Source organism: Bubalus kerabau, chromosome 9, assembly GCF_029407905.1.
Source record: "Bubalus kerabau isolate K-KA32 ecotype Philippines breed swamp buffalo chromosome 9, PCC_UOA_SB_1v2, whole genome shotgun sequence".
Lineage (NCBI taxonomy): Eukaryota > Metazoa > Chordata > Mammalia > Artiodactyla > Bovidae > Bubalus > Bubalus kerabau.
The window spans coordinates 89,136,175-89,149,799 of NC_073632.1; the positions used below are offsets into that span (position 1 = coordinate 89,136,175).

General features: G+C 41.1%; 1 protein-coding gene across 2 annotated transcripts in view; it reads left to right on the top strand.

Moving 5' to 3' along the window:
• Positions 1-13,625, top strand: part of PHACTR2 (phosphatase and actin regulator 2) — a 291,343-nt gene that overhangs the window by 58,284 nt on the left and 219,434 nt on the right. The window lies entirely within an intron of this gene.

Genomic DNA, 13,625 nt, shown 5'->3' on the forward strand with positions numbered 1-13,625 from the left:
TAAGGACACTGGTCAGATTGGATTAAGGCCCATGCCAAGGGCCTCATTTTAACTTAATCACCTCTTTAGAGGTCCTATAGCCAAATCAGTTATATTCTGAGGTATTAGGGGCTAGAACTTCAATATATGCATTTGGGGAACACATTTCAGCTCTTAACACTAATCTTACACAAGCTATTTCATATTACAGAAAATAGTGAAACACAGCTCAGCTCATTCTAAAGCCAGAAGGGAAAATACAAATGACTCTCACTCACCAAAGTAGATAGGAAATTCCTAAACAAAGTGTTTGTAATCTAATCCAATGATCTGTTTAAAAATATAATAACCATGCCCAGGTTATTTCAGGCAACCCACTCCAGCGTTCTTGCCTGGAGAATCCCAGGGACGGGGAGCCTGGTGGGCTGCTGTCTATGGGGTCGCACAGAGTCGACACGACTGAAGTGACTTAGCATAGTCACTAAAACTCTGTGCTCAACAATTAAAACTCATGATGACAGAGTTTAAAAATAGTTACCGGTATTTAAGTGATTAAAGGAAATGTACTTACTTGAAACTAAATAAGATTTACATAAGAATTGGAATTTTGGGTGGGCTGATGTTCATTTAAATCTACAGGCCTTTTACAAACCTGATTTTTACTGTGGCATCTTTCCTGTACTTGGTCTTATTATCATAAAAACTTTTCACGTGCTGCTGATTCCTTCCAGGAACTCACCACTTTGAGGGTGAAGGATCCACGTTCATAGGATCATTGTTGTTTTCACGCGAGTCCTGATGAGCTTCCGGTTGAACTGTTCTGCAGCAAATCCCAGTCTCTGACTTTAAATGTACTTTTGGAGCCAACATCTATCAGCATGTGGTTGCTTCCTTCTGTTATTTTAAGACACTATTCAAGAGGAGCCTAGCATTTCACCTCCCTCTTGTTATTTATGTACCTTAATAGGAAATCGGTGTTAGAAAGCTAATTACAGTATTCTGGATTGCACAGTCAGTAGACATCTATGATCACAAGTGGGTGCTATTGAAGACAGAAAGGAAGGAAATACCCCCAAGCAAAGACCATTTAGTAAGCCTTTTAGGTGTACATGCACTCTGGGAGTTCAACGGCTTTCTATTTATTTACTTATTTGTGTGTTTGCTTATTTTGTCAGTTATAGGAACAAGCTGTCTTATATGCTATTTCTGAAGATCTAAGAAAGAAAGAACCTTGTGTCTTATATGCTAAGGTTACTGTGGGAAGACTGGTTGCGAGAACAGTGTTACGATGTCTTGGTGTGGGTGAATACAGTTGTTCCATTGTGTGGGCTCATCCTGTCCCCAGGACCCAGAGGGGCAACTTGCCAGGGCATGTGCTGGCCACCAGGTGGGTGAGCTGAGGCCATGGACAAAGTGGAACAAATCCATTCCTGTTCCCAGAAAAATTCATCTATATCCTACGGCTGATTGGCCAATGTCATCATATTAGTAGATGAAGGACAGCATTTCTTATGTTAATTTTGTGTATGTTTTGGAGATAGTATTTTGAAATAGTAGCAGATTTTTCTTTTTCTTTTTTCCTGTAACTCTTTGTGCCTTGCAACATCGGCTTTGGTGCAGGCAGCTGGGGCATTCTGCCTTCACTTCTTTAGGAAAGGGTGACAGCCGAAGGCAGAGGCCAGTGAGGTCAATTCTTGACTTCTGAGTTTCCAAAGCCTGGGCCTGGCATAAGATAAAAGGCTGGAAAGAATTCCTTGAGGATAATCACCGAGGCAGACAGACGGAGACACATTTAGGACACTCTGGAGGGACCTTGCATGAAGCCTGCTGAGAAAGAAAAAGAAACATCTGCTTGGTGTTCTGGGCCACTTGCCGGAGAGTGTCACCAAGCTCCCTGCCCCCACGAGAGCCAAGAATGAGCTGGTGAGGCCAGCAGGGCCCGGGGCAGCCTCTCCCTGGCCCAGAATCATGTGAAAAAAGCAGAAGGTTTCCAGGCACCCAGAGCAGCATGTACGGGCCACAGAGAAGCCACAGACCCGTGGAGGCTGTATGTTTAGGAAGGACTCAGTGGTGACCTCCGAGGGCCTCTGTGCAAAACCAGTGAGGGCCAGGTGGGATGAAGGCCTTCCCGGGGAGGCCGGGAGGAGTGAAGATGTGCCCCCAATGCCACGCTCAGACCCAGGCATGAGGAGCCTGCCCCAGACCCCCTTGGCCTCTCCACTTACCCCTCTCTCACAATATAGGGAAATGCTGCCCTCTTTCTAGGACAGTGCCAACTGAAAATCCCATTCAAACACAAATGCCTGTGTTTAGAACCGATGAAAATATTCACTGGGATATAGAAACAATACCCAGGGATTGGCATAGACTGAACGCCTCTAATTCCCTTCTCTCTCTCTTTTTAGATTGGGGTATAATTGCTTTACAATATTATGTTAATTCTGCTGGGCTTCCCTGGTTGCTCAGTTGATAAAGAGACCATTTGCAATGCAGGAGACCCAAGTTCGATCCCTGGGTCGAGAAGATTCCGCTGGAGAAGGGCATGGCAACCCACTCCAGTATTCATGCCTGGAGAATCCCATGGACAGAGAAGCCTGGCGGGTTACAGTCCAATGGGTTGCACAGATTTGGACACGACTGAAGCAACTTAACATGCATGCTTGTGCAGCAAAGTGAATCAGTTATGCATATACATGTACCTACTCTTTTTTAGATTTCCTTCCCACTTAGGTCTCACTGAGTAGAGTTCCCTGTGCTACACAGTAGCTTCTCATTAGTTATCTATTTTATATACAGTAATGTTTATATGTCGATCCCAATCTCCCAATTCACCCCTCTCCTCCATCCCCCCTTGGTAACTGTAAGTTTGTTTTCTACATCTGTGACTATTTCTGCTTTGCAAATGAGTTCATCTGTACCATTTTTCTGGATTTCACATATAATCAATATTATATAATATTTCTCTATCTGACTTCTTTCACTCTGTATGACAATCTCTGCCTTCATCCATGTCATGGCAAAGTGGCATTATTATGCTCCTTTGTATGGCTGAGTGATATTCTACTGTGTATATATGTACCACATCTTCTTTATCCATCCCTCTGTTGATGGACTTCTATGTTGCTTCCATGTCCTGGCTATTGTGGAAAGGGCAGCAGTGAATATCAGGGTGAACCCCTCTAATTTTCTTCTAAGTGGATCTGGGTGCTATCTCAGGGGAAGGAAAGTAGGAAAAGCCCTTGACTTGATGATGATGGCCGGGGAGCAGGCGTGGGCTTCCGCCTTGGCACTGGCCTTGGCCAGATCCAGCAGACCAGCATGCACGCTTTCTCTGGAGCCAGCCGCCAACCCATCTAGTGCCAACAGCCTGCTCTTCTGGGCAGGAAAGGCTCGGCCCCTGCTCCAGTGCAGGGGCACTGTGCTGGGCCGCTACAGTACAGCACGGGTCCCTGGGTGCTCCCACTCACCAGGCTGTCAGTAGCGAGAATTCTGTCTGTAGGGACATTTGACTTGGGGCTCTCTTTTTCCAGTCTGCTGGTTTTAGCGGACTTTATTTGCAAACACCTCATTTAGGGACTGAGGGGAAGAAGTTCTGAAAGGAAGACTATTACATAATGATTTTAAGAATAACGTACAGCTTCCTAAAACTGGTCTTTTTTTCTGTTACATTTTCAATTCAGGTTTTCAGAAGCAAGCCAATTTTAGAATCCTATAGTAAGAACACATTTAGAAGCCTTTATAAGGTGTGACGCATTTGATGCAAAATATAGACGGACAAAGAATGATGTCGCTCAGTAAGAAGTCCAATTAGATGATGGACACTGAAATATACATGAACAAGGGTAAGGATGTCAAGTGACACAGGAAAGGCTAATTAGGCGGGAAAAAAAGGAGGGTCGGTGATGGGCTTCTGATATTCTAGCTTTATCTGGCATGAAACGAAATGGTTTTGTGCTACATTTACTAGATAGAGGGGTTTTATGCCACGTTTACTTGGGGCTAGGGGATATTTTTATAATCTTTTGATGTGGAACCCTCAGGGCTCAGGACATCTCTGGGGTCATAGCATTCTGTGGTACTGACTGGCTTTGGAGCTTAATTATTTAAATGTTTCCAGACTCAAATGACTGATGAGCCAACATATTTTTAGTTCACACTTGCACAGAGCAAGCTGTAAGGTGTGCCCAAAGCTAACATCACAGGGGACCTTGACAGGCAATGGTAACTATAAAGTTCCACATGTATGTTATTTTGGCATTCACATTTTAAATTACAAATTTCAAACTTTATCCAGAGTTCAAGGGAGCAGAGTTCTGCATTAGGCTTTCATGAAGAGGACCAGAGCTTGTTTTGTTGTTCTTGTTTTTAAAAGGGAGAAAGAATGCTGTTAGAATAAAGAAAAAAAATGTCGCCAGAATGTTCTACTTAATTTAGCCCTCCAAAGATAAACACGCTGGTGAATCACTGCAGGCTGATGTTACTATTTTAACGTTAATTCTGTATCTTCCCCCCACCCCCACCCCTACCCCCATTTCTGAATAGGTGGGTTGTAGGTAGTCTCACTTAGAAGTCTGTTCCTCTCAAATTCCTTGGAAGTTTCCCATGTTCCAACTATTTATGATGTAAGTGATGGCTCCTGGGGGCCCTCAAAATACTACTTAAAAGAATTTAAGAGTGTGTTTGAGAATTACCCAGTTTGCAGAGATTCTATAAAGTTAAGAGAGTCTCAGTCAGTCAGTTCAGTCACTCAGTCATGTCCCACCCTTTGCAACCCCATGGACTACAGCACGCTAGACCTCCCTGTCGATCACCAACTCCCAGAGCTTGCTCAAACTCATGTCCATTGAGTTGGTGCCATCCAACCATCTCATCCTCTGTTGTCCCCTTTTCCTCCTATCTTCAATCTTTCCCAGCGTCAGAGTCTTTTCCAATGAGTCAGTTCTTCACATCAGGTGGCATATTGGAGTTTTCAACTTTAGCATCAGACCTTCCAATGAACATTAAGGACTGATTTCCTTTAGGGTTGACTGGTTTGATCTCCTTGGAGTCCAAGGGACTCTCAAGAGACTTCTCCAACACCACAGTTTAAAAGCACCAATTCTTTGGCATTCAACTTTTTTTATAGTCCAACTCTCACACCATAAACTATGGCTTTGACTAGATGGACTTTTGTTGGCAAAGTAATGTCTCTGCTTTTTAAAATGCTGTCTAGGTTGGTCATAGCTTTTCTTCCAGGAAGCAAGTGTCTTTTAATTTTGTGGCTGCAGCCACCATCTGCAGTGCTTTTGGAGCCCAGAGAAGTAAAGTCTCTCACTGTTTCTATTGTTTCCCCATCTATTTGCCATGAAGTGATGGGACCAGGTACCATAATCTTTGTTTTTTGCATTTGGGGTTTTAAACCAACTGTTTCACTCTCCTCTTTCACTTTCATGAAGAGGCTCTTTAGCTCTTCTTAGCTTTCTGCCATAAGGGTGGTGCCATCTGTGTATCTGAGGTTATTGATATTTCTCCCAACAATCTTGATTCCAGCTTGTGCTTCATCCAGCATGGCATTTCGCATGATGTACTCTGCATATAAGTTAAATAAGCAGGGTAACAATATACAGCCTTGATGTACCCCTTTCCTGATTTGGAACCAGTCTGTTGTTCCATGTCCAGTTCTAACTGTTGGTTCTTGACCTGCATACAGGTTTCTCAGGAGGTAGGCAAGGTGGTCTAGTATTCCCATCTCTTTCAGAATTTCCCACAGTTTGTTGTGATCCACACAGTCAAAGGTTTTGGCATAGTCAATAAAGCAGAAGTAGTAAGAGAGTCTACTCATCATCAAACTTAACTAATTTAATTTGAACCCAAGTCTCCTGAGTCTCAATGGGGACTTTGCAGTCATGATTAAGTTAAGGATCTTGAGTTGAGGAAATTATCCTGGATTATTCAGTCGAGCTCAGTGTAATCACAAGGATCCTCATAATAGGAAGGCAAAAATATCAGGCATGGAGAAGGCAATGTGACGGCAGAAATAAAGATTAGAGTGATACAGCCACAAGCCAAGGAAGAGGCAAGGAGTGCTTTCTCCCCTGGAGCCTCCAGAAGACCAGTCAAGTCATCACTTTAATTTCAGCCACATAAAACCTTATTTCACACTTCTGACCCCCAGAACTGTATGTATAAATTTAGGTTGTTAGAAGCCACTAAATTTGTGGTGATTTATTACAATGGCAGCAGGAAGCTAATACAGATGAAACGACAATGGAGGGAGCAAGTTGAAAGCAGCACCATGAATCAGGTAGAGCAAGCAGTCATAGGACAGCTAGTTTCTTTTCTAAGAACAACCACATGGGCTCCTTGTCTTGGCCCATTTCTGTAGTGTTCTTTCAGAACCTGGCTAAACCCTGATTGTTATCCAGTGCCTTTCCTTGTCTTGCTTTTTTTTTTTTTTAAATCCCATGGCTCCCAGAAACTTTTCTAACTAACTTGGAGGAATCACTCGGCCTTCCAGACCTCAAAGATTGCAGCTAGACGTTTCCTGTGGTCCTAATGAGTCCTTCTAGAACTGTTTAGATGGCTAGTGTTTCTCACTCTTCTCTGTGCTAGGTTTAGTGGGTTAAGTAGTAAGCACATGAGATTAGTCCCTAGTAATTAAACTTAGATGGGATCTTATCCCTCATTCCCTTAGAACAATCATGTTAGTGGGAAAAGTCAGAGAACTTAGTCCCCAGTTAAATCAGCCAGGTATTTATTGATACCGCCTTGTGTACTCAGCACTTTGCTCTAGGTGTCCTGGGTTGATATGAAAAACGCAGGTCATCTGCTGGCTCTTGTCAATGAGGGCCTGGATGAGAAGATAGAAGGAGCATAGAGAAAAAGAATCATTGCCCCAATTGATCTGAAGACTAAGTACATATCAGTACTTATCAACTTTTTACTAATAGATGCCAAAGTGTACTTTTGAAGGAGGTGACCAAATTTTTGTTGGGCCCTTTAGAGAGATCAGGCAGAATTTGAAGATTGAGTGAAAAAAAAGTGACCAGTGCTTTTGAGGCATGGTGGGATTCTTCTGTTAGTGAAATGAATGTGCCTGGACCACAGTATTTGTTTCTATCCATCACTTAATCTAGTCACGTATTCATTCTAAAGGTAATTGCGCAGCATTTAGTACTATTTTCAGAGCTATGAGGTAGAATGACCAGATCCCTCCTTTTGTGGACTGTGTCTTGCAGTAGATGTAATCAGTACATGTTTAATAAGGAATTCAAAGGTCCGTCTAGTCAAGGCTATGGTTTTTCCAGTGGTCATATATGGATGTGAGAGTTGGACTGTGAAGAAAGCTGAGCGACGAACAATTGATGCCTTTGAAATGTGATGTTGGAGAAGACTCTTAAGAGTCCCTTGGACTACAAGGAGATCCAACCAGTCCATCCTAAAGGAGATCAGTCCTGGGTGTTCATTGGAAGGACTGATGCTGAAGCTGAAACTCCAATACTTTGGCCACCTCATGTGAAGAGTTGACTCATTGGAAAAGACCCTGATGCTGGGAGGGATTGGGGGCAGGAGGAGAAGGGGACGACAGAGGATGAAATGGCTGGATTGCATCACTGACTCAATGGACATGAGTTTGAGTGAACTCCAGGAGTTGGTGATGGACAGGGGAGGCCTGGCGTGCTGTGATTCATGGGGTCGCAAAGAGTCGGACACGACTGACTAAACTGAATGCAAGTTGAGAAACACCTTATCACTAAAGAAATGTTAGCCATTTAATTTAAGTCACTTAGAGCCCAAAGCACTTTGTTGCAAGAATCCCAGAGAGGTATCCCATGAAGGAACACTTTTTAGTTGCAAAGTGATGTTTCCTGTCCAGCCTGTAGGAACAGCTTATTAAGATCCAGCCTAAACATTTCCACATCTCCAAGCTGTACAGGTAGCTGAAATATCCCACCCTTTCTTTACAAAACTATGATTCAGGAAAGGATTTGAGAGGTCATGAATCCATTCTGCTGGCTTAGACACAGATGCTTTCAAGAGCCAGGCAGTTCACAAAGGTGTGTGCAGCTCAGTGTAAGACAATAGGGAGTGGTGGGGACTTTGGCAAACTGAGAACATGTGACTCATCTTAAGATTCTGGGGTTTGATCTGGCCAAATGATCACGTTAGTGGGCCAGATTTGATTAGACTGTCGGTTGACAGCCCTTGATTGCTCATCTAAGAAAACAGTAGTCTGACCCTTTCTGCAAGCCTGACAAAGACAATCATCTCTGTGAGTTTGGGTGGCAGGCTGTCTCCAGTCAGCCACCTGCCAGCACCTGCCAGCCATCTGTTAGTTGAAGAGAACTTGCTCTCTAGTTGAAGGGGGCACTCATCATGCTTTTGGCTAAGTGATGAATCATGGGGAGAACTTGAGGCTGTATAGTGCTGGAACAGATTCTGAGTCAGTTTTTTCCTTTGTTTGCTTGTTTTTATAACAGTCAACTCATCCACAAGCATTAGTAACTGCCCTTTAAGCCACCCTTTTGGCTGATGGATGGAGTCAGGAGCTGTCTTTTGCCAATTGCTCAGTACCAATCAGACAGATGCCTTCCTCTACATTCCAATGACCTGGTTGTATTGCAGCTGATTCAGTGATTTTTTTTTTTTTTTTTGAGAATTGGCCATAATAAAGTAGGTGGAAAGTTCCTGAAAACTATTTTTAAAAATCCTTAAAGTGATAAATACATCGATCTGGATAATGGTAAGCATATATCATTCTGCTATAACTTAATAGATTTATAAGATAGTCTCTCTTCAGAAATAATTTTTAAATGCAGCTCTCTCCTGGCATTTAGAGACAGGCTCATATGTCTCTTTTCAGGCAGAAATTCTATCATTCTTATTTTCATATCAACAGTATTGAGTATTATTGAAGACTAAGAGATTTCTTTTTTGGTGAGGCACGAAAGATTAGCTTTAAACATTTTATTAGGCAAATTGAGACATAAACCTGTAGCCTTAAAATAAATTTTTCATAGACAACACACTTATGGTTACCAAAGGTGAAATGGGAAAGGGAGGGATAAATTAGCAGCATGGGATTAACTGATGCATACCACTATATATAAAGCAGATAACCAACAGGGACCTATTGTATAGTACATGGAACTATATTCGGTATCTTTACTTATAATGAATTAAAAATGAATTAAGTAAAATATTAGTCTCAGTTCAGTTCAGTCACTCAGTCGTGTCCGACTCTTTGCGACCCTATGCTTTGTGACCCAGCACGCCAGGCCTCCCTGTCCATCACCAACTCCTGGAGTTCACTCAAACTCATGTCCATTGAGCTGGTGATGCCATCCAGCCATCTCATCCTCTGTCGTCCCCTTCTCCTCCTGCCCCCAATCCCTCCCAGCATCAGAGTCTTTCCCAATGAGTCAACTCTTCTCATGAGGTGGCCAAAGTACTGGAGTTTCAGCTTTAGCATCATTCCTTCCAAAGAACACCCAGGACTGATCTCCTTTAGAATGGACTGGTTGGATCTCCTTGCAGTCCATGTATAAACAAGCCAAATAGTATTATATTTTGTATGGTGATCTGCAAAAGTAGAGTGCCACAAGTTTCATGTGCTCCTAGGTTGTTAGGGAAAGTTTTATACACAAGGTGAGAAGGATGTAATTCCTTGAATGAAGGAAGAAAAGTGATCCAGTGATTGATAGGAGAGTAAATGCATGGGTGGAGTCTGTGCTGCAGATGCCTGACAATCAGGGTGCTATAGTAATCTAAATCAGAAAAAGATTAGCATGTTTTCTCAATGTATGTGTGCTTACTAATGAAGAAGTTATGTTTGTTGCCTGGTGGCTCAGATGGTAAAGAATCTGCCTGCAGTGCAGACCCGGATTTGATCCCTGCCTGGGTCAGGAAAATTCCTTGGAGGAGGAAATGGCAGTCAGTCCACTCCCCGGTATTCTTGCCTGGAGAACTCCATGGATGGGCTATAGTCCATGAAGTTCCCAAGAGTTGAACATGACTGAGCGACTAACACACACATATTTTTGCCTACTATACTAATATTGATATATCATGTATATTATGTAGCATAAAAACAAAACATTTTAAAGGCCAGAATCAAGGTGAAATCACCGATATTTCAGAAATAATAAAAATTTATTAATAAGACAAAAGTCCTATGGACAAAATTATTTATTTTTAATGAAGGCAGTGATTGAGTGTGGATCTTTTTTTTTTTTTTTTAATTCTTGGTTTAATACTTCAAGAAATAGCAAGTCCACTATTTGATTCTAAATGAGTTTATTGTGATACCTGGCTTTAATGGCAATCAGAATTGAAAAAGATATCTGAGTTGAAAAACTGCATCATTGACTGAGCTTGTTAAATCATAGTTCAGTCCCATCAACTTTTCATGTGGAGCTCTTGGTTGAAATTCAGGAGTAAGTGACTTTCTCCCCTGTTGTCATTGGTTATTCTTGAAAACTAATCAGTATGTGTTGCACAATTATATTTCAGCAAATGAGTTAAAAATCCACTAAAATTCATTTGAAAGCTTTTAAAACCAAATTAAGAAAACGGTTTCCTAAATTTGGATCAACTTTTTATAGAACTGTTTACAGTATGTTTCAAGTCTGATGTACAGAAAAGTGAAAGTGCCAAGAAACTGTATATTAAATATCATTATAGCTTTTTATCTTTTATACAAAAATCAGTGTTAATAGACATTTTGGTATTTTCTTCCCTCAAAACAGTGGGATCACTTTGTACCTCCCCAGTGTGCAGTTCAGTTGATTTTAGAAATTTGATCTAAGTAACCAAACTATTTCTGTTCTTTTAGTGGTTGTTCCTAATTTTTACAAAACATATATAACTAAAAATTTATCTAACAATTTAAAATTTAAATATAAAGTTAGTCACTGTTTCTCTTTTCCTTTCACACTTTAAGGTCTCATGGAACATCTCCCCCTATTTTGTTATGTTTATCCTGTTTGGCTTCTTTTTTGCAGATGTTTTGTGAATTATAAAATTACTGTTTCATAACCAATAGTTATTTAAATATCCAAATGCATCTTATCAGTTTCTTGCTCATTATTATTTTTTTAAATTCTGTTCCTTCCCTCTGGGTTGACTTTTCATCACAAATTGTATCCTTTAGTAATTTTTAGTTTCTGTGTCTGTATCAATGAATGTATCAATGTTTTAGTCATGAGCAGTAGTAAAGCTGGGTATACAATTCAAGATTGACATTTATTTTCTTTCAGCCTCTTGTCTTCTGGCATCTGTCACTGATGATAAGAAGTCTCTGTTGGTCTGAGTGTCATGACTCTCTTTCATTTCCGAGATTTCTTGTAAGTTATTTTCCATATCCATCTATTATTGTCCCATAGCCACCTGTTTTCTTTTTCTATTTTTTTGATAGAAGTCATCCCTTCACTGTCTCTTTGATAAACATAGTCATTAAAAAATCTTTATGAGACTTCCATGGCATTGATATTATTAATATTGAAATCATGTTTTATTGGTTATTTTATTTACTTGCTTTGTCAAATTTTGGATTATTGGAATTCCAAATATTTGGAATTCAGCTTGTGCATTCATTTCGAGTGGAAGGTCTTTTTAAAAAATCATTTGCCTCATTGGTTTTGGTTTCAAGTCTTTTCCTCTCTAATAGTGTTATGATGTGAACTTGCCTCCACCTTGCCCCTCTGGTCCTCTAGTCTAGAGTCAAGTCTTCCCAATGACTTTGGGGGCTCCTGCTCTATATTGAGGGGATATTGCAGATCTCATATTGTGGGAGACAGCATGAAGCTTATTTTGTTCTTTCTTTTGAAGTTTATCCTCCCTCCACCTACCGAGACTTTATAAAGTCTTGGCTTCTGGAAATAAGTCAACAGCCATTTTTAAACTTCCTTTCTTGAGTCAAGGAGCCCTTTTCAAGCAGAGCCTGACTCTGATGCCTCCTTTCTGAAGTGGAGCTCTTTTTAATCCATCACCGCACAGGAGCCAAGTGCCTGGGCTGGAGCCCCTGCTTTTTCCCCTTGAGCACAGCACAGCTCAGTGGAAGCTGAGTCAGTGCTTTGAACTTTCTACTCCTTTCTAATTCATGGAAATGGTTATATAGGTTCTCCAGCCCAGCTGTGACTTACCTATTTAACATTTTGTCACATTACTATTCTTTGGTGTTCTGAACCAAAAGTCCAAACCTGTCAGAAGACTATCTGGCGGTTATAACTCATCAACCCTGAATATTCATTGGATAGACTACTGCTGAAGCCGAAGCGCCAATACTTAGGCCATCTGATGTGAAGAGCCGACTCATTGGAAAAGACCAGATGCTGGGAAAGATTGATGGCAGCAGGAGAAGGGAGCAACAGAGAATGAGATGATTGGATGGCATCACCAATTCAACGGACATGAGTTTGAGCAAACTCCAGGGGACAGTGAAAGACAGGAAGCCTGGTGTGCTGCAGTCCATGGGGTTGCAAAGAGTTGGACATGACTTAGCAACTGAAGAACAACAGCAATAGCTCATCAAAGTCTAGATGCCAGCTGAGTTCTGTTTGTTGAAAAGTTCCCTGTCCTCTGCATTAAGATGTTCTTAAAGTCTGTGTGAATGGAAGTCATAATCTAAGGATCACATATAAGGAAAGAGAAGCAAAAGTTAACAAGTAATTCAGAAGACCCCTCCCCACATTCTAACCTTACAGTAAAAGAGAAATCTCTAAGTGAGAATGGTTAGGAATAATAAAAAACATAGGTGTGTCAAGTAAATATTGTCCTAAAATCCAGATAATGTAACATTAGATAAATGTCTAATGTTTTTCTGCCCAAATCTTCCTGGAAATAATATCTGTTGCAGAACTTCATCCTATGAACTTTTTTTTAATAGTTCAGGGATTGGGTTTAGTACTTAGGAGAGTTATAAATCCAAGCAATTTATTCATCAAAACTATCTGTGTCCCACAGCTGTTCTTGTCAGAGCAGTGGCAAGAATCTTTTCAGAACAGATTTCCAGTAGGGACTGGAAGCAAGCTTGACTGTTTCCTAATTGGTAGTTGATATTTCAGTACTTCTTTCTTTGGATGAATCAAGAGATGACAGGCTGACCAGGGTCTCCCAGAGATCTGCTGAGCCAAGCAGCATTACGACCTGGGGAATTTATTCTCTAATTCTTCTGTTCTAAGGAAAAGAGTTTAACTTTGTAGAGAAGGAACCCAATTAGTCCTGAAAGCCAAGCCATATTTGTAGCCTACAGTTCTGGAGTTATTACACCTCCTGGAAAAGACTTCCTGCTTCTAGTTCTGCACAGTCTTCATTTGAACAGCTCTTGGTACACCTGGGCTCAGATTCCCGTCAGAAGAAGTAGAGTGTGGTTGCCACCATTTCTTCCCTATGTCCCCAACACATGAAAGCACATGCTAGGAAAGTTGAGAAATAATATGAAACAATATGAAAGGTACAAACTTTCAGTTATAAGATAAGTCCTGGGAGGTAAAGTACAATCTGGTGACTATAATTAACCTGGCTGTGTGGTGTATTTGAAAGTTGTAAGAAAGTGGATCACAAGTTACATTTTTTTCTTTTGTATCTATATGAGATTATGGGTGTTAAATTTATTGTGATAATCCTTTTGCAATATGTGTAGGTCATTATGCTGTGGGCTTCCTTGG